This window comes from Bubalus kerabau, chromosome 10 (assembly GCF_029407905.1).
Source record: "Bubalus kerabau isolate K-KA32 ecotype Philippines breed swamp buffalo chromosome 10, PCC_UOA_SB_1v2, whole genome shotgun sequence".
Taxonomy (NCBI): domain Eukaryota; kingdom Metazoa; phylum Chordata; class Mammalia; order Artiodactyla; family Bovidae; genus Bubalus; species Bubalus kerabau.
In genome coordinates, this window is record NC_073633.1 from 68090884 (window position 1) to 68113352 (window position 22469).

The window sequence follows — 22469 nt, forward strand, 5'->3', positions numbered from 1 at the left end:
CTGAGAGGCACACTAGAGCTTGGGGATGATGAGAAACAGCAGTTGCCAGGAGCATCAAGGTGGATCATATTCATAAGAAGGATCTCAGCTGGAGATCTGATCAGAGGACCCGCAGACCACGTTTTGGTCACCTATTTGAGGGGTACTGGGAGATGCTCTGACAATGTCTAAAGTAAATGCTGCCCTTTGACCTATAGCAGTTCAGGTATTATCTATGATTTCTGCCTTAAAATGGACGCTTTATATCTTCAAGGCTACATCAAGAACTTGAACTTGATCAGTATAGTTATTCTTTTGGGTGGGAAAATTGGATTTTTCAGGGACAAAGTCCAAGGACTACTGTTCTGGAAAAGTTTCCCTAAGTGTTCTGAAATACTCTCTTGATTAGGAGATGAGAATTCATCTCAGCTTGGCATCAAAGAAGAGTCTACGCATGCTTGCTAACTACATAGCTATCCTGAGAAACATGTTTCCTGCCTTCTTTGTTCCATCTAAGGTATGTAGAATCAATATCCAAGATTAGTTGTCTTTGTGTCTGAATTATCAGATTTTAACAATTTGTACTGCAGCTTCCCTTGGACTGTGAGCTAAGACCCACAGTCAGGAGGAGGTGACACCTGAAAGCTGGCACACCTGGCACAGTCCTGATTCTGCCACTGACTTGCAATATATCCATGAAACCTCATGTGTAAGATGGACAGAAAGGTAACAAAAATCATAGGCATAACTCTGTGAACAATAAATGAGGAAAGGACTAAAAGTACCATGATCCTGGCATTTAGTGACTGTTCAATAAGTATTCTTTCCTTCCCCTATCCTACTTCTCAGAAAAAGTCTTAGTTTGCTGACAAAGCCCTCTTGCGTATCTAAACATTGAAAATTATGCAGAAGTACTCTCTCAGTATTTCCCAGTCCAACATACCATGCTTTCTCTTTCCTGAATGAGAAAAACATTTCTCAGTTAAATAATAATGTCCTTTATTGTTGCTTGCATCCTATCTGACATTTACCTTGGTATTCATATTTTCTACTTGTACATCACAAGTTAAGGGACAAAAAATACTATCTGAATAGGTCTGAATGTATGTACAATGATAGGTTTTCCACTCACATAGCTTCTTAAAACAACTTTAAAATATTTAAATAGAAATGAAGAAATCACAACCTTCAATTCAAACATATCATAACTAAATGTGGTTCTTGCGAGAAGAGTGGCTCCTCACTGGTGAATTTTAATTAAAAAGTTAGAAAATATGGGGGCAATGCTATTAATGTAATGAAAATCATGCTCATTCTCAGATGCCAAGTTGTGTCTGACTCTTGCGACCCCATGACTGTAGCCCGCCAGGCTCCTCTGTCCATGGGATTTCCCAGGCAAGAATACTGGAGAAGGTTATCATTTCCTTCTCTAGAGAATCTTCCCGACAACCCAGGGATTGAACCTGTGTCTCCTGCATTAGCAGGCAGGGTTCTTTACCACTGAGCCACCAGGGAAGCCTGTATTTAAAATATCCACAGTTTATCTTGTGCTTATTATGTGCCAGGCATTAGGCAGAGTGGTTTACATTTATTATCTGATTTGATCCTTACAATAATGCTATGAGTTAGAGGTGGTTATCAGGATTTTATAGGTAAGGAAACATTAGATGTCAAGGGCATAGATCTAAAATCCTGGGATATGTGTTTATAATTTTCCAGAGAGGTGTTGGTGGCCCACTCACTGTAATCACATGAGTAGCCAGCCTGACATGGCTTTGGTGAGGTTGAGGGGAGGGAGATAAAAAGATTTATTGGGCATGAGAAAAGTCTTTTCGTCATCTGACAAATGACAAACCCCAATTACTAAAACGCACATCTAAGGAAGCCGCTGATTTTTCTTCAGTGATCATTGTTTAGCAACCAACATGTTACAAACCTCATTCCCACATTCTGAATTTCAGCTTGGCATCTTCAAAATTCCCTGTCAGATCTATTTTCAAGGTTCACATGGCAACACTGCTTGTAAACAACTCAGCCCTTACTAACGAAAATGTAAATGTAAACCAGGCTGCAACCTAACTGAAGATAGTAAGCAAATGCTGAGAAAGGGGAAGATGTACTTCCCACTTGACCCGTTTGCGATTTTGATCTTCACACACCAAGTGAATGCATTAAAAAGCAACACTTTTTGAACAAGAATGTGCACAGCAAATGTTTTTAACAGACTTGGCCAGATGAGATGAAATGATTGCTCTTTTTTTTTTTTTTTTCCTGATTAAGAGTAGTCCTATGACTGCTACACCAGTTAATAGCAGAACGATTACTGTCATAAGTAAAATGAAATAAAGCTTACTATAACATTTCTGGAACTCCTTTACAACTGCTCTGTTTTGAGATCTTAGGTATGATTGTGACAGAATTTAGTTTCTGATATTTTCATGCTCAGCAGTAAAGAAATTAATGAAAATTGCATTTGAGAATCTATCGCTGTAATGGTTTCTCACATGGATCCTCTCTGAAGCGGTACAGCTTAGGGAGGTTTTCACAAGGAAACATGGACAGTCGCTTTGGTTTGGACCCCTAATGTTCAAAGTAATTTAACAGCAGCCATTTTTCTGGAAAATCTTCTGAATTTCCTATAAATCTAAATCCAATTACCGATGTAGGCTCTAATAACTAGTTACATGAGATTTGACTTTTTTTTTCCCCTGGTACCTGGGCAACTGCTCGAAGCAGCAAATTCATGTCTCTTATAAGCAATTTTTAGATTTTTTATTTTTTGACTACAAAAGAAGCTCTCAAGATAAAATGACAATTGCAAATGAAATATCAAAATGCAAATCAGTCCTTTCATTAAAGACTTGGCAACTCTAGGCACAGAGGAGGTGCAGGCAGGGAAAGGGTATGGTGAATAGAGACACTAAACATTAGACCCAACAACTAATAATGGAGCCAGAACAATAAGAAATGAAAGAAATGGATGTACTGGTGACCAAGGAGCTGCATAAAGGCGATTATAATGGGAAAGAGGGTTCAAGGTTTTTTCATCTTTGGAGCAGGGGCCTTGGTAGTTAATGCATTTTAAAGGGTAGGTGTTCTGTCACAGGTCATTAGAATATGGGAAAGGAAATAATACTGACCAATCTTAGATCTGAAAACCTCCAACCCCTGTTCTTATTTCCAAAGAGTAAATAATAGTTAAGAACAATGAATAACTGAGTCTTGCCTACTCCAGAGAAAAACAATGAATTGAGTAAGCTGGGGAAGTGTGGCAAGGATGAGTCTAAAATCTCTGCAGTGAGCAAGGTAGGATTATGATAGGGATCAATTTAGAGAATACTTTTTTTTTTTCACATAATTATGCTAAGCAAAGCAATTCAGAGAAGTATATTAAAAATGGCCAAGAAACACAAGGAAAAATATTCAAAGTGACTAGAAAACAGAGAAATAAAAATTTTAAATGACGCTATATTTTATTTTCCTAGCAAAAAGATTACAAAGAGTGGTGATATCATTATTTGGAGAAGGTGTGGCACACTTGGCATGCGCATATGCTACTGGCAGGAGAGTGAATTACTACCATCTTTCTAGAGTGGCACTTGCAGAAATTTGTATAAAATCTGACATATTCTTTCAAAAGCTTCACAAACATATGTTCATCATAAGATTATCTGTAATAGCAAACACTCGGGCCAAAAATCAAATGCTATGAATAGAAGTTTTTAAATCAACTAATGAATCTCATTGCCATGGAATAACAGCTTTTAAAGTGATACTGAACTATATTCCTTGGTAAGGAAGGATTTAAAATGTATACCTAAGCAAAAAGAGCAGATAATAAAAGATCATATCCTATACTTACTACATCTAGACATATATAAACATATATACATATTAATAAAACCCTACAGCTACTATATGTGTATACATATATATATATACACTTATAAATACATATAAGTATATGAACTATAAATAGTACATAATATAAATAACATATGGGGCTTTCAAGGTAGTGCAGCAGTAAAGAATCTGCCTGCCAATGCATGTAAGAGACACAGGTTCAATTCCTGGGTAGGGAAGATACCCTGGAGAAGATCCCCTGGAGGAAGAAATGGCAACCTGCTCCAGTATTTCTTGCCTGGAGAATCCCATAGACAGAAGAGCCTGGCAAGCTATAGTTTATGGCATTGCAAAGAGTCAGACATAACTGAGCACATAAATAAAATATTTATATATAACACAATTTATATATACTACATATATGCATCTACATACACACATGCGTGTGTGTGTGTGTGTGTGTATACATATAATAGTTGGCTTTTCTGTGTTTAAGAGAATCATTGATCATTGTTAAATAACTAAATACCTGTTACTACCCATCTTAGAACTTACAGTAATATTTTCCATATGGATAGCTATTGACTATGAAGTTTTGAAGTCTATAGTTTTGAAGATCTGTTTCTAACTCTTTTTATTTGGTATTTATATTTGAAACTAATATGCTTTCCTCCTTGACTTCTTAATACATACAGTTCTCTAAATTAGGTAAACACAGGTCAATTCACTTTTTTTTTGGTGAAGCATAAAAGATGACACCAAACTAAATTTTATTTTGACTGATTTACAAATTCATATTTATAAAAGAAAAACACTGAGATAAATAGCTAGGCACAACCAAATGTTAATGTGGTTACCTCTGAATTGTGAAATTCTGTAGGAACTCATATGTTACGTATTGATTGTTTTTTACTTACTTTGATGTTTAAATTTGTTTTGATCTCCTAGTCTATGTACCTTAAGAAGAAAAAGAAAGGAAAACCAGGATAACCCAAGCAAAATGCCTCTTAATATTAGACGTGTGCTTTGTCCTCAGCTGCCACAGTACCACAGTACCATGATAAACCTGGAAGATTCCTGTTTTTCCCCTGAGAGTCCCTTTTCTTCTGGCCATTCATAGATGTCTTTTGTTCCCTGAACAAATATCTTATTTCTCTTTGTCTTTCCTTATGCCGGTTCCTTTCATCAATGGTATTTATCAACTCAGAAAGAAGTTGACTTTTAAGATGATAAAACAAAAAGGTGATGATTTTAGGGGACAAAAAGAGATATAATTTAGCTCCTATCTTTTCTTTTTTGTTTCTTTGAGTTTCGCCCCCCTCCCTTTTTTTTTTTAATTGACTTCCAAAACTCCAATTGGTGTTTGAAGTACAAATACATGCTACATTTTATCCAGACAATATGAAAAGGTAAGAAATGTATATTTACCAGTTATAATATTTGGCTAAGCAAATGGTACATGGTCTGAATAATCTGACATTTTTAATAATGAGTATATTGATGTGAATATATAAATAGATAGTCTGGTGGATGAATGGATGGCTAGATATAAAAATACTATGACAAATATAAAACAGAATAAGACTGAGCAGGTCCAAAAAAGTCAGTACATTAACCAATTCTGCAAATATATCAACTTTTGAATTAGACTCTTCCCTTGGTCTCTAGGTAGATGAAGCAATATATTCTCACAGGGAAGAGAGAAAAATAATTGTCATCTGAGAGAAATACAAAAGCACCATGAGGCAACCACCACAGTTGCAGGCAACATTCCCCAGTGGATGCTAAAATCAATGTACAAATGTTTGAGGGGAAACAGAATGCTAGTATTAATTTAAAGGCAACCCACTCTAGTGTTCTTGCCTGGAGTATCCCAGGGATGGGGGAGCCTGGTGGGCTGCTGTCTATGGGGTCGCACGGTGTCGGACATGACTGAAGCAACTTAGCAGCAGCAGCAGCATTAATTTAAAGGATCTTCTCTAAGATATTTATCAATTAGAAAGGGAAAATTAGTCACTAGACAATGGAGAAATACAGTAGATATTATCTTCACCAAGTGGTCAAAGTTCCTATCACCAATAATAACAGACATAGACAGCATGTATATGCTCTGATATAATGCCCTGAGAAGGGCATGACACTTCCCCTGTGGTATTCATCTCGAAAGTATATAACCTCAATTAAATCATGAAGAAACTTCTGAAAAACTTAAGAGGCATTGTACAAAGTCAGCAGCCAGGTCTCAGTAAGAGTGTCAAGATACGAAGAACTGTCACAAACCGGAGTAAACTAAAGAGACACAGAAACTACATGCAATGTGAGATCCTGGACTGAATCCTAGGATAGAAAAACAACATGAGGGGAAGGAAAAAACTGGTGCGTTCTAATAAGGTCTGAAGTTTACTTAATAGTACTTTACCAACATTAATTTCCTAGATTTAGGGAAAGCTAAGTTAAGGATACAATTCATGAGTTTTCTGTATTGTTTTTGGAACTTTTCAGTAAGTATTACATTACCTGAACATTTAAAGAATTTAAATGGGGAAAACTGTTATGCCTTCTTTCTGGGTTTAATTCTTGTTCTATAGATATCAAAGAAATACTGAAATCCTCATGTGCAGTTTTCTGTTTTATATAAGCATAGACTTACACTGAATCTTAACAGCACAGCTAAAAGAGACTTCGCAAGTTGCAGTGTTAAATTAATAGTATCTCCGACTGATTTAATGGTGCCCTCCAATAAGGAAAGGAATTTTCTCCTCTTTGCAGAGTATCAGAGGGGAACAGAGATTGTTTTAATATAAACATTTAAAAAATAAACCCATTGAATAGTGCTGAAAGGGTTTATCTATTCATTTTCTATGAATATCAATCACAGTATAAATGTCCAATACCTAAAGAAGTGCTGGACACGTTAATTTGTGTTGACTAGAGAATAAGGAACATGTCGCAACTATGTGCTCTATCTCCTTGTATTGAAGAGGTAAAAATGACTTTTCTTGTAAAGAACTAACACTTCTTCAAATGTATGTTCATTATACTATGGGATCATTTCTTATGAGGAACAATATATTCTTCTAATGAAGACGATGACAGTAATACATGGCTTATACAATGGGGTCTTTGTATAGAGTGAGAACACTGAAACAGACATAAACCACTCATTTTCAACTATAAAATTGTGGCTAATAACCATCTTTTTCACTCAATAAATATTGTTGAATTATGGCTGATGAAATAAATGTATTCCATTATCTACCCTTAAAATGTCCAGGCAAAACCCCCAGCCATTTCTCTCTGTATCCCCTTCTAAGGTGGCTCTAAGGTCTGCAATTTGAATAATAATTCAGTTTTGTCTTATTTGACCTACCAAGAGATAGACACATAAAACATGGAAGTGAATCCATGAGACCATAACAGATACTCCTCACCATAAAGAAGAAATTCCTGTGGTTGAAATTCCTAGGTTAATTAGGCCTAGGATACACAAATATATTTTTCAAATTAACTTTTATTTGGTAATGCTGTGTGAGTAACAACAGATAGAACCTCATTATCAAGTAGTTTATAATTCAGCATGGAGGACAAAAATAATATTTCTAAAGTAATTACAGTGTATGTAAGCTGCAGGCCATAAAGACAGGTCAGTGTATCAGCAAAGATTTGCCTACTGAATCATTGTTATTGATGTACTGCTCGGTATTAGGGATATAAAGATGAAATGCATACTTACTCTACTCTCACAAGTCTAAGGGATGAGTTAAGAAATTTTTAAGAAAGCAATACAGGTGGTGAAGTGTTAAAACAAAGTGGCACTTAAAGACTCTGGAGAGGAGATGATAATTGACCTGAGACTTATTGGATGACAGGGAATTTTTAAAGAAAGAACGTAAGTTGGGAGAAAGGGCCACTTACTCATAGAGAATGGCAAGTATTAAGTCAGAAAAGCATGACAAAAGGAAAGGTGTGAGGTGTCATAAAATGTGTGAATAACTGTAACATATGGTACAGAGGGAGAGAGGTCAGAGGTTATGGCTGGGAAGGCAGATCAGGGCCAGCGAGGGAAGCAACTTTATGACACATTGGGGAACTCAGGTCTTATAAAAGAGATAATAAGCAATCGCTATATATGAAGTGAAATTGAGTGCTATGATTTTGGCTACTGCAAAGATAAAATATGGAAAAAGGGCAGTAGAAGAAAAGAAGACAAGTCAGGAAACTCTTATATATATACTAACAGCAGAACCCTTCAGGTAAAGAAAGAGGACTTCAACAGTGGCTAGAAGGTTTCTGGCTAGGGCTACTGAGTGGGTGATGCTGGGATGAGAAATGCAGAGAGGAAGCTCATGAGGTTTCCTTGGATATGATGAGCTGAAAAGCATCTCTGTAGACATATTCAATGGGTGGTCAGAGAAATGCGGGCAACAGAAAGACAGAAGAAATTAGAAAAGCACGGCATACAGTGGTCTAAAGCTCCACTGTCCAACATGGTAGCCACTAAGCCCAGGTGGCAAAGTGAAACATGGCTAATCAGAATGAAATGTGCTAGCTGCTATATATAAAATGGATAACCAAAAAGGACCTACTCTATAGCACATGGAATGCTTCTCAATGTTATGCAGCAACCTGAATGGGAGGGGGTTGGGGGAAGAACGGATACATGTATATGTATGGCTGAGTCTCTTCCCTGTTCACCTGAAATTATCACAACATTAGTTCATCGGCTATGCTGAGTGCAAAGCCGCTTCACTCAGTTCTACTCTTTGTGACGCTATGGACTGTAGCCCACCAGGCTCCTCTATCCATGGGATTCTTCAGGCAGGAATACTGCAGTGACATGCCATGCCCTCCTCCAGGGGATCTTCCTCACCCAGAGATCAAACCCACATCTTTTATGTCTCTGGCATTGGCAGGCAGATTCTTTACTACTAGCACCACCTGGGAAGCCTGTTAATTGGCTATATCCCAATACAAAATAAAAAGTTCAGAAGAAAAAAAAAAAAGAATGAAATATGCCATTAAGTGTAAAAATGCACCTGATTCCAAAGATTTTGTTGAAAAAAGTTAAATATATAATAATAATTTGTATATAGATTATAAGTTGAAATAATAATATTTTGAATATATTAGATTAAATTATTATTAAAATTCTTTTCACCTTTTCATATTTAACTTTTTAATACAGCTGTTAGAAAGTTAAAATCACATAGGTAATTACATATATAACTTGCATTATATTTCTGTTGGCTGGTGCTGGTCTATAGGCTCTAGTCATAGTGGTGTGAAAGAGTTTCAAGATGTAAACAGGGAAGCAAGAGTAGTGAGGCATGTATTTGGAGATAAAGGCTGTCCAGAGACTGAGATAAGGAGCAGAAAAAAAAAGAAGCACTAAAGATGCAATCAATTATTATTTTGACAGCACACTGATGAGAAAAATAGCATGACTGGAGCAGGTGAGCATGTATAAAGAAGTGAATTTGATTATGGAAAATAATAAATGATTGTGGCTAAACATGTATGCAGTATAAAACAGAATACCTGGAAAGGGTCATATCATGATGAGCACATTGCTTTAGGAAGAACATATGTTATTGGTACACATGATGAGGAAGGGACTGGAAGAGACAAGAAGGCAGCGGGAGCAATGGCTGGTGTCTAGCATGAAATCATACATTTTTAGATGAGGGTGAGCTAAGGGGAAGAGGAAAAGGAAAACTTAAGAAAGATGGCAAAAAAAGATGCCTAAGCAAGAATGAATGTGGTCAACTACAACTGCAATTTAAACCTTAGCCCTTCATTGGGGTGGACAGGTCAACATCACACTCAAAGCTGAGACACTGGTAACTTGAGGCCACATCATTTTCCTAACTTAGCAAGCACCTTGACGTGCTTTATTGGATCAAAACTGCTGAAGATGGCAAACTGGAAAGTCCTCACGAGAGCTTCAGGAAATGGCAAGGTCGCTGAAGACAGCTCCATAATTAAGACCCATTGCCAGGAACTGTCTCCTGCATCTTTCAGCTGCTGCAGACATTTGGTTTGCCTCATGTAGACACAGGATAAAACCCACCAAGAGAGATTTCCCACAGGCAGGGAAGAAATGTGAACAGCCTAGGGTATTTCTTGACTTCTGTTGCTAACTGCTGTATGAGAGAAAAAGCTATATATAGATTTTTTTTTTCATTCCTGTTTCTGTTATTTTAATGAGACCCAAAGTTAAAAGATTCAAATGCTCAAATCCAAAAGATAACTTTTAATTTGTAGAAGAGATGGAAATACATCTTTTACTTCAGGGTAAATATCACTAGGCTGATCTACAAGATGACCTGATTCTGGAACTGAACACATCAAAATATATGTTAAAACACATACACACAAACCCCCCTTCAAGAGTTATATTCTTTCATGTCTTTCAATCTATAATGTCTTTCATGAACCCATGTTGGCTCTAAAGTAGATTGTTTTCAGCAATCAAGAGGTGAAAATGCTTGACAAAAAAAGGGTATTAAAATGACTGCTGTGTCTCTGAGATAGCAATTACATTAATAACTTCCCTGGATCCTTAAAAAAAATCAGGTTAGCTATCACAAAGGGTGTCAGATTAAGCACACAGGCAACTAAATCCGCAACTCTTTGAATGGAAGATAATGCATTATGCATTCTTCTCACTGCTAGGACCAACCATTAAGTCACTGAACAAAGAAAAAAGTGTGTAGATGATGCAACAGAAGTCAAGCTCTTAGGGTCAGTTCTTCCCAGGTTGTGCTGACAGGAAATCTAGAACAGGTAAGAGGAGGACAATGAAGTCTTTAATGATTGGTCCTTGGTTGAAATTCCAAATCAAAGCACCATGGCACTGTTTGGAATTTTATCTCCCCAAGTATGCAGTGTTTTGCACAGAGTTTCAGCCAAGAAGTTAGGCAATAAATCTTCAGAAATCCTATGCTCACCTATAGCCATAAACCCATGATAGGGACACTTCATGAATTTTTTAAGAAAAAGCACAATGGCGGAACTAGAATTAAGATCTTCAACTTCTGCAGGTTACAGGTGTCCCTTGGTATCCTGGGGGCTTGGTTCCAGGAACCAGCCTTGGATACCAAAATCTCCAGTGCTCTAGAGCTCTATGGTAAATGGGGTAGTATTGGCATATAACCTTCTCACATTCTTCCTTAGAATTTAAATCATCTCTAGATTAGTATTTATAATACCTAATACCATGTAAATGTTATGCAAATGGTTGTAAATACAAATGTAAATGCTATGTAGATAGTTGCCTGGCACACCACAAATACAAATTTTGCCTTTTGGAACTTTCTAGAATTTTTTCCCTGATTATTTTCCGACCTGGGGTTGCATATGTTCAGGTATTTCTTTCCTTCTGATTTTACCTCAGTCCCTCCATAGATTATGAGGCAGGGCAACATCTGCAAAGTAGCTGTGTGATCTTAGTTCTCGGTTTTCTCATAGATAATTTATAGAAAATACCATCTCTCCTCACAGGACTGTTTCCAGGATTAAGTGAGATCAAAGTGTCCAGTACATAGTAGATTCTCCATAACAATATTAATAATAATTACCATTATGGCTCAGCTGGTAAAGAATCTGCCTTCAATGTGGGAGACCTGGGTTCGATCCCCAGGTCAGGAAGATCCCCTGGAGAAGGAAATGGCAACCCACTCCAGTACTCTTGCCTGGAGAATTCCATAGACGGAGGAGCAGGACAGGCTGCAGTACATGGAATCGCAAAGAGTCAGACACGACTGTGTGACGTCAGACGCAACTGTGTGACTAATTTTCATTTTCACTATACAAAGGGTGTATAAGTTGAGGTTAAAATTTTTAAGCTAGGGGAAAAAAAAGAAAAAAATCATGAACTATACTTGTATATATTTAGACCATTATTTTGCTCCAAGGCAATTCCTTCAGAACTTTACCACCTATTTCCTAGTAGTCTACACATTGGCAGATTATGGGAACAAATGAGAAATGTAGTAATGTTGTATGTAGCACTGTACTACATACAAAAATAGAGACATACCTAGTTTACCAAATGCAGACTCTGGTTTAAATACAACCTAGATGAGAAATTTAACAGCCTTTCCACATCAGCCTCCATCACCTCTGCTCCACCTCACACTCCAGTTCATATTTATGATGGAGTGCATGGTTTCTAAATGTAAGCTGAGCTCACAGCCCTTCCACGTTCAAGTCAGTGTTGGGCATATGGTTTTGTCAGTACAGAGCAAACACTTGCCATATGAAAAAGACCCACTTCATTAATCTTTTTCACTTGCCACAGACCTAAAAGGGCATGTTCATGAGGGTGTCTCTCACACTAGACACATACCAGAATCTCAGAAGTTTGTAGCAAGGGGGCAGAAAATGAGTATAAAAATGAACCATGTCCCATTTGCCTTTACAAGGATTTATAGTCAAGGGTTCTTCTGAGAATCATGATCCCATATCACCCTTAAGAATAATGTACTTTATAATTTTTTAAATGTGTACCATAAAGTAAATGTCAGTCTGTAGTACTTCTAAGGAACAACCTGAGTGCTACGCTTGAAAGATTAAATTAGGGGGATTTAGGCAGACAGATGTGTGTTTTAACTTTGATCACATCATGGAAAATCAACAAATGACAGAAAATAAAAACTTGTCAATGGAATAAACAATTTTTAAAAACTAGAGCAGACTCAATTATTTGATTTCAGCTTCTGTCTGAAATAGATTCAATCTGATGGAGAGGAGTGAGCAGTGAGCATCATTTTTTTCCCATTAACTTTCTTTCTACAGTTATAAGAGAAAAAATGTAAAATTTGACTTCAGTTTTCTGTCAATGATCACTATGGTCTTTTTATATTGTGCATGAAGAGCCCGACCCAATATTTTGAGGCCATTGTCAATACTGTTATGTAGGCACACTTGAGTCATTTGTCTAAAGATTCCTCTGAGAAGTAATTATTAAACTGTCTTAGAAGATTAGTTCTAAAGAGTTCAAGGAGATTTTCTTGGTTTGTCTAATTAAGATGAGCCTACTCAAACCTTCATTTATTTCAGAGATTAGAGGTAAAGGACAATGATTTAAGATTTAACAGATAAGGATGAGTAAAGCTTTAAGATTTATTGTCTTCTATATGACAGAATGCTCAAACTACCGCACAATTGCACTCATCTCACACGCTAGTAAAGTAATGCTCAAAATTCTCCAAGCCAGGCTTCAGCAATATGTGAACCATGAACTTCCTGATGTTCAAGCTGGTTTTAGAAAAGGCAGAGGAACCAGAGATCAAATTGCCAACATCCGATGGATCATAGAAACAGCAAGAGAGTTCCAGAAAAACATCTATTTCTTGTTTATTGACTATGCCAAAGCCTTTGACTATGTGGATCACAATAAACTGTGGAAAATTCTGAAAGAGATGGGAATACCAGTCCACCTGACCTGCCTCTTGAGAAATCTGTATGCAGGTCAGGAAGCAACAGTTAGAACTGGACATGGAACAACAGACTGGTTCCAAATAGGAAAAGGAGTTCGTCAAGGCTGTATATTGTCACCCTGTTTATTTAACTTATATGCAGAGTACATCATGAGAAATGCTGGACTGGAAGAAACACAAACTGGAATCAAGATTGCCGGGAGAAATATCAATAACCTCAGATATGCAGATGACACCACCCTTATGGCAGAAAGTGAAGAGGAACTCAAAAGCCTCTTGATGAAAGTGAAAGTGGAGAGTGAAAAAGTTGGCTTAAAGCTCAACAATCAGAAAACGAAGATCATGGCATCTGGACCCACCACTTCATGGGAAATAGATGGGGAAACAGTGGAAACAGTGTTAGACTTTATTTTTCTGGGCTCCAAAATCACTACAGATGGTGACTGCAGCCATGAAATTAAAAGACACTTACTCCTTGGAAGGAAAGTTATGACCAACCTAGATAGCATATTGAAAAGCAGAGACATTACTTTGCCAACAAAGGTCCGTCTAGTCAAGGCTATGGTTTTTCCTGTGGTCATGTATGGATGTGAGAGTTGGACTGTGAAGAAGGCTGAGCGCCGAAGAATTGATGCTTTTGAACTGTGGTGTTGGAGAAGACTCTTGAGAGTCCCTTGGACTGCAAGGAGATCCAACCAGTGCATTCTGAAGGAGATCAGCCCTGGGATTTCTTTGGAAGGAATGATGCTAAAGCTGAAACTCCAGTACTTTGGCCACCTCATGCAAAGAGTTGACTCATTGGAAAAGACTCTGATGCTGGGAGGGATTGGGGGCAGGAGGAGAAGGGGACGACAGAGGATGAGATGGCTGGATGGCATCACTGACTCGATGGACGTGAGCCTGAGTGAACTCCGGGAGTTGGTGATGGACAGGGAGGCCTGGCGTGTTGAGATTCATGGGGTCGCAAAGAGTCGGACACGACTGAGCGACTGATCTGATCTGATATGACAGAAATTATACCCCAAATGCAGTAAACACTATTTTCTTTTAAACCCAAGATGGCACATTCCCACTTGGCATGTGAGAAAACTGAGGCCTAGAAAGAATGGTAATTTATTCAAAGCACGCAATAACTATGTGGCAAGGGCTTGGATCTGAAAAAGTCTTTTCAGCTATGTAGAGAACACACCAAGGAGAAAAGACTGCAGATAGGGCACTATTTAAATATTGGGAAATCGTTATTTTGATGTCTCACCTTTTTATAAAATATGTCTTGAAATGTATGAGCTTAATGTCAAGTTGCTTACCTCTCTACTATTTTGAGAAAAAAAAAAAATAGCCAGGTCAAATTTTCATACATTTTAGCAGGCAGCGAACATGCAAAACACATCAGAACTTCTCTCCTCATCATACTATTTCTAATTAAACTGGTAAACAAAATATGCTTCAATCCAGCAAGTGTGTCATACATAGATCCCTTTTATGTAATTCTTGTAAATCATCTTCAAGAAGATGGTTTTAAATGGTGAAGCCTAATTAGTATAATTGCCGTTTTACAAGTCTCAGTTAGTCATTGTCTTTTACTTGGAAGGAAATGAAAGACATTCTGGAGATGAAGAGGGAGATAAAAACCAAAACCATTAGAACTGCTTTCTCTTCCTATTTTACTTCCTTCACCTAACTGTTCCTCTAATATCAAACAGCTGGACTTAAATGAATATTCCATTCAGAGTAACAGTCACCATCTTTCCTGCTTTACCTTCCGAAGTTTGGCCATTTACCTTTCTCCTTTACACATTTGTGAGTGCTAGAGAACTCAGGAAAATTTGTTTTAGTAATTGAGCTGAGGAAATTCATAGCACTTTTTCTTAGACCTAGGATTAAACAGGAATTGACAGAGAAAACTATAAAGGAAAATTCTGAGAGTACCCATCAATTTCATCACCATGATTCTCTCAAATGTACAACCCATCATTAATTTTGTTTTTTTAAGTTCCCTGACACTTAATGGTCTTCGGTTCCCAGTAAAAGCATAACAATATAAGAGCTAATTATAAGAGATTCCATTTGCCCAAATGACATTATACATTTGCAGTTAACTAACTCCTTTAATCTAAATGTGCAATAACAAGGAATTAATTAATAATAGCAGTTAACATTTATTCACTATTCCTTATGTGTAGGGCTCTATTCTCGGTGCTTAACATAATTGGTTATCTCACTAATATTCACAACAATCACACAAATATTTACCACAATTATAGATTCTATAATTATCGCTATTATACAGATGAGGAAATGGAAGCATAGGGAATTTAAGTTACTACCTTAGGTCAGACATCTATTTAGAGATGAAATTAAGATTCAAATGCAGGAAATTTGGCTCAAGTGCTTGTGTTCTGAAATATTAATACTACAATATACTGCTACCAAAGTAGAATATGCTCATACATAAGGCATTAGGCCAAAAAATATCCACCTGTTGTTGAAATTGCAGATATATCTATCTGTATGGAGTTTAAGAGCCACATATGTCTTACAAATCATTTTATAGAAGGGATATATATATATATATAAATTAAATTTTTTAGGAAGGATAATGTTAGCAATTGTCTCTAGTTGGTAAGATTATGACTGATCTCTATTTTTATTTGTATATACATATGGTTATCAATTTTTAATTGCATTCTCTATTTCTTTTCACAATGGATATTTACTGTTTGAATAATTAAAACCCTTTGAAAAAGGAAAAAATGTAGAAGCTGAATTCTTAAGAGAACCCTCTAATACCAGAGCCAGCTAGAAGATGAGTTACCACTAAACCTTAACTCTCTCTCCATTGGAAGTCTCACCTATCTACTTCAACAAAACCTTTCATTTTGTATAGCACTTGAGTTTACAAAAAGTTTGCACATATTATTTAGGTATTATCCATCAGACCCTTAGCTCATTTATTATTCATCTTGACACAGGAGAAGAAGGTGAAGAACAAGTGCTAGCACAAAGGACACCGCAGAGTGCAATGGCTTGGAAGGAGCAGGCTGTGATCTACATGAGAAGGACTTTTGGGTAAGCTGTTCCTCTTGACTACCTTCGTGGAAACTCAACCCTTAAGAAGTATCCTGACTTTTGGTCCAAAATCCAGAGCTTCCATGTGGTTAGGGAAGATCAGAGCTTGCAGTGCTTCTTCAAAACAGTATTGTTATGATGGTGACAACAAAATCACTAAGTTAGGAAAATTCTCCAATAAAGTGTCTTCATAGGAAAAAAATATTATCTTAAAGTAATTTTACTGAATTCATTAGTAAAATTTAGTATAAAATTACAAAAACTAAGATGGAACAAAACCACCAGGGCAAATTATAGCATTCTACAACATGACAGCTTTACCATTAATTAACATAATCTAGTAACCAAGGAGGACCCCGGTAGGCTGCAGTCCATGGGGTCGCTAAGAGTCAGACACGACTGAGTGACTTCACTTTCACGCATTGGAAAAGGAAATGGCAACCCACTCTACTGTTCTTGCCTGGAGAATCCCAGGGATGGGGGAGCCTGGTGGGCTGCTGTCTATGGGGTCGCACAGAGTCGGGCATGACTGACACGACTTAGCAGCAGCAGCAGTAACCAAGGAAAGGGCAGCTCTTTCTTCTCTCCTTTACCAGATGATGCTATTTCTAGGAAAACAACCATTGGGGTATCACATTTTGTTTCACCATGTAGCTTTGGTATGATCCAAGGAAGTTATAACCCAGAAATCAGTGCCAGGTTTCTTGACAGACATTTTCCATGACTCTCCTATCATCAGGTCATCCGACGGGCCACACCATGGAAATCTACATGGTAGTGCCACACTAATCTGTTCACCCACTGGTCACCAATCAAGGAGAATGTTTACAATAGAAGGGTTGCAGGATATTCTAACACAGTGGACCAAACTTTAAAATACATAATAATCACCCGTGAAATCACCCGTGAAGCTTGTTGAAAAATGCAGATTCTCCAGGCCCTGCTCTTGAAGAATTTGATTCAGTTGGTATGGAGAGAGGCCCAGGAATTTACATTTTTAGTAAGTAATTCAGGTTATTCTTTTGGCCTTTATGATGGATATAAATGAAAAACAGGTGCTAGTATCACAACACTCAGCATATATTCTTATTTGCCTTATAAATTCTCATCTAAGTATAAGTAGAGATGGTAAGAGTAAATCTTTCAGCTTTGCTTCATTAATAATTCAGCAAGACTGAATATTGTTTTGAATATATTTGATTGCAAACTTGGCAGGTCTTGTAAGCAAATTTCCTCCCATATTTCACATCATCAGAACAGCCTTAGTCATCAGCAGTATAGCAGACTGTACATTTACTCAAAGGCGATGGAGGTGTGTGGTGATAGTTTAGATACGAGTTTGTTCACACATTCCACTCAAATGCAACTAAAGAAAGAAAAATATGCATCCATCTTCAGAGCAAGCGAATATATAGTAATTTTATATTTACAAATAATAGGTAAATAAGTAATGTAACGGAGAAGGTAATGGCACCCCACTCCAGTACTCTTGCCTGGAAAATCCCATGGATGGAGGAGCCTGGTAGGCTCCAGTCCATGGGGTCGCTAAGAGTCGAGCACGACTGAGCGACTTCACTTTCACTTTTCACTTTCATGCATTGGAGAAGGAAATGGCAGCCCACTCCAGTGTTCTTGCCTGGAGAATCCCAGGGACAGAGGAGCCTAGTGGGCTGCCCTCTATGGGGTCGCACAGAGTTGGACACGACTGAGGCGACTTAGCAGCTGCAGCAGCAGCAAGTAATGTAAAGCTGTGTAGCAAAAGTTAAAGTGAAAATTTCAAGCATTTTGGACTGTTTTGACAAAAGTGGCTAATATGGACAAGACCTAGAGATATTCTCTCAAAATCAATGGATTATTGACCATGTTTTTGTTTGTTTCTGGGTTTTAGTCCTTTGTCATGGAAGAATATGTGCCTTTACATTGAGCAGAATAGTCCAATTGGGAGGAATTCTCAGGTCAAATCAAGATGAGAATAAATACTAGGCCTGTTAAGGACTCTAACAGAAGCTTTTATAGAGAGAATCCCTAGAGGTGTTTCTTATTACTAAGGTAACATGATAACTCTTTCTGGAGGAAAAACATGATTTACATATAATGGTGTAAAACTTGTGCTAAAACATTGTAATCAGTACATTTAAATGCACGCTTAGGCAGTTTATTTAAATGTACTATCCTGCATAGTCAATCAACCTTAATATCCTACCTACATTTCCCTGTGATCAGACTAGCCAGATAATGATGTTGGGGTAAGGGATGGGTAGAGATGGGGCGGAGGGAAGTATTCCAGCATCAAAGGAGGTGGCAAAAACCAGTTTAAGTTCTTAGGCATAATACCTCAGGGTCCCATCATTTGACTGGTCTTTTGTGGAACCAAGAAAATAGCTCCATCACCAAGAGTGGGCTTGAACTTATATAATTCAAAAGGGAAGAGGTATACTTCATCAATAGTCTGCCAAAGTCTCTCTTTATTCACTCAATAAATATTGAATGAGTATCTATCTAACTAAGTGTCAGACAAAGCTGGTAATTTGTAAGTGAACCAAACATAAAAACCCTGCCCTTGTGAAACATATCTTAATGGGAAGAGAAAAAAGTTGAGAAAATAAATACCAGACATATACTACATCCAATGGTGATAAGGGCCAAGGAGAGATACAAAGCAAGAAAGGGGTGGAGAGTTCAAGGGTCATTTTTAATAAATTGGTTAGGAAGAGTCTAAGAAGGTACTTCTAAGAAGACTTGAAGAAATGAGGAGGTGAACCACATGGAAGTCAACTGGGAGAACATTCTAGGGAATGGGAATAGCAGGTGCAAAGAGCCATGGAGATCATGAGAGACCTCAAGACCTGGGCATCTGAATCAGGGGTGTGGCTTCACAGCACAGGCACCAACACCTATCTCAAAGTATCAGACTGTTGAGAAGTGTGCTTTCAGTAATTCCACAACTTCATCAGCTGCTTCAGGCTTCTAGAAAGCAAGACTGTGGTGAAGTTTGGTTTGTGTCAATCTCTGGGAATTTTGTTAGGTGTACTTGTCTTTCTGTCTTTCCTTTTTCTCCAAGAAAGGACAATTTCTCCAATGAATCTGATGAAGTAAGATGAATTACATCAGAATCCTTAGTCTTCCTAGAAACAAGTGTGAGCACAGGACCAGCTCAGTTTTCAGAGTAGGAGTCATAAATTCTGCCATGAATAATTCTGATGACTTTATGAGACTTACTACTGGTTGGTGTATTCATTTTCTGTAGCTGCTGTAACAAATTACCACTTACTCAGTGGCTTAAAAACAGCACAAATTTATTATCTTATAGGTCAGATGTCTAACATGGGACTCTCCAGACTAAAATCAAGGTAAAGGCTAAAATCAGCTGGTAGAGCTGCGCTCCTTTCTTTAGACTCTGGGTAGGATCTATTTCCCCTCCATTTCTCTCTTCCAGAGTTGTCTGTAACCCTTGGTCCATGGCCCTTTACCTCCATCTTCACAGCTTAACAAAGACAAGTGGACCTTGCTTCTGAAGCCATATCTCCTTCTCTGACTGAGGCTGTCTTCTGTCTCTCTCTTTTGCTTTTAAGGATCCTTGTGATTACACTGGACTCACCCAGTAATCCAGGGTATCCTCTAAGTAACAACTTAATTACACCTGCAAAGTCTCTTACCATGCAAAATAACATATTTATAGATTCTGAGGTTTAAGACAGGGATGCATATTTGGGGGCTGTTATTCTGCCTACTATAGTTATACCTTTTTTTTTTTTTTCATGTTTCAGAAGCTGATCCAGTTTTATACGAAAAGTTTGTTATTAGTCACTGCAAAAAATGGCAAGGGATAGAAAGGTTTCTTACTTATATGGGCAGTTATTTGAACAAAAATTGTTTTCTAAGGCAGCATATGACTATAGGGTTTTCGAAGGAAAAAAAATGAAGGAATTTATCCATTGCCTCCTTGGATATTTTAATAATGTGTAAACTGGAGCAAATTAATTGACCACTGTGAATCTCAATTTCCTTAAAGTAACCTTTCAGAGTTATGAGAATTAGAAAAGATAAACTATGTGCCATACAAATTAACATGGCATTGGCCTACATTGGCCACTTTTGTTATCTTTTGTTCTTAATCACCATCAACATTTTTCTTTCATTTGCTTCCTAACTCTTCTAATCTACTCTGAGTAAAAACGTTAATATCTGAAACTATTTTCTATGTAAACTAGTCCCATATATTGCTTCTGACCTAAATAAACATTTCTGCTTTTCTCTTCTTCAGAGTTTGGGGGACTGTTGAACTCACTGTGGTAAATCAAATCCATGCAAAGGCCAACTCAATGTGCTGTGGCATGAACCCTGAAGCTATTTTTAGGAGAACTGCCCTATGGTCACTGCCCCTCTTTTCTTCCCTCTCACAGCTGTTGCTGAAAGAGTCACCTGGCAGACTGGCAGCAGCAGCTGTCTGTGCAGAGAAAGGCTGCAGCCCAGAAACCAAGCTCCAGTGAGCTAGCTCCAGAAGCTAAAGGCAGCCAGTGAGCTCAGATCAGGTGAGTAGTGACACTGAAGATCAGACTGTCCCTGGGACAGCTGGACATATGCCTGGTGACCTTCAGGGCCACCTGCTTCTTCAGAGAAATCCTGGGTGGAAGAAAGAGCACCAGCTACCTGCTGTCACTTCTGCTCTATTTCTGATGAGTCTCAAGTTCATATCTTATGTTGGTGTGAAGTCCCAGAAACCTCAATACTTGAGGTCTACTATACCTAGTATCTGCCATGTTGGATGGTTTGGATGGCATGGGTCCCAAAGCCTCTGTTCCCTCTGGAGCAGACCCATGTCTAGACCCATGCTAGCACTGGGCATGATGGAAGTCTAGCTGCCACTGTTTACATTGATTTACCTCTCTCTGATCTCTGCTGGCATGAATCATACAGCCATTCAATGTTCATTCTGTGCTGCTCCTTTGGGAGTGGTATGCCTAATGATAAGACCAGAACCCTGTTTGATCTGACTCCCAATTCATTTCTCTTTCTATGGCACCTCTCTCACCCACACTTGGAGTCCCTAATGCTTCTCCTTAGAACCTTGAGATAAGCTTGTTGCAAGGAGGGAGCAGGTGAGTAGCTAGCTGTGTTGTTTCCAGAGTTTAATATAAAACATTCCTTTCTTGCAGATGAAAATACTGGAGTCAATAAAATGCAGTACCTCTCTGCGAGTGGTTCAGAGCCATGGCAAGGATGATCAGAGACAACACTGCATTGAACAAGCAGCGCCATGGACTAGGCTTGGTGACATTACACACAACAGCTGTGTTGGCCTAACCAGCCTTTGGGAACTGAACAGAAGGCAGATGGGTGACAAAAGGAAAAGCTGGTGAGCAATCAGGGAAAGGCAAGTAAATATATTCCTCAAACCTCTGTGACAATGAATCCACAATTACATGATCCCAAGCACTCACCTATCATCGATTAATAAAGTGAAACCTACAGATACCATACTGAGAGCCTCAAAGGAAATCATCTCAAATGTCAAATCCGTTTTATTAAAAAAAAAACACCTAGCCATACAAATAGAAAAATAAGGATTGAAGGACATAAGCTTGTATATGATTCACTGGCAAGGACCACATTGAAGTCGGGTGTTTTTTTTTCCTTCTGGTCATCACTATGTCTCCCCATAAATCCCCCCGTCCCAGGACTCAACACTGAGAATTACACATCACAGGCACTTAACAAATGTTTTAACTTGACGGAATTCTTTTTATTCCCACCTAAAAAAAGGCAAAACTCTCAATTTCCTTTTTCATGATTTTTTCAAGTGGCCCAAGTTCACTTGGCACTACAGACAATACAAAAGCAATCAGCCAAGAATGAAATGCCCTAAAGACTGGAAAAGCAGACATTAAAAGCACTTGCTGGGAAAGTCCTCAGCATGAGGAGCAGGCAAGCACTGCAACCAAGCCATGGAAGGCACAGACCAGGCAGAATACATCTGCTCCCTGAGATCTGATGAGCCTGTTGTTCTCCAAGTTTGCTCAGGTTAAACAGAATCTCCAAATCTTCTGAGGCTCTCTAACACCCAACTGATAGCTACATCAAGGATAAATTTATGCTAATGTGTTAATGTGTACACCCCACAGTCATTAGCGAAGG

The 22469-nt window shown here is 38.1% G+C and overlaps 2 long non-coding RNA genes across 2 annotated transcripts in view; one reads left to right on the plus strand and one right to left on the minus strand.

Moving 5' to 3' along the window:
* The window catches only part of LOC129620607 (uncharacterized), a 58286-nt gene that overhangs the window by 18473 nt on the left and 17344 nt on the right, over window positions 1-22469 (minus strand). The window lies entirely within an intron of this gene.
* LOC129620606 (uncharacterized) lies at window positions 387-21735 on the plus strand. The gene is made up of 4 exons (XR_008698593.1): window positions 387-496; window positions 16238-16334; window positions 20738-20866; window positions 21491-21735. It is a non-coding gene; the product is annotated as an uncharacterized LOC129620606 (long non-coding RNA).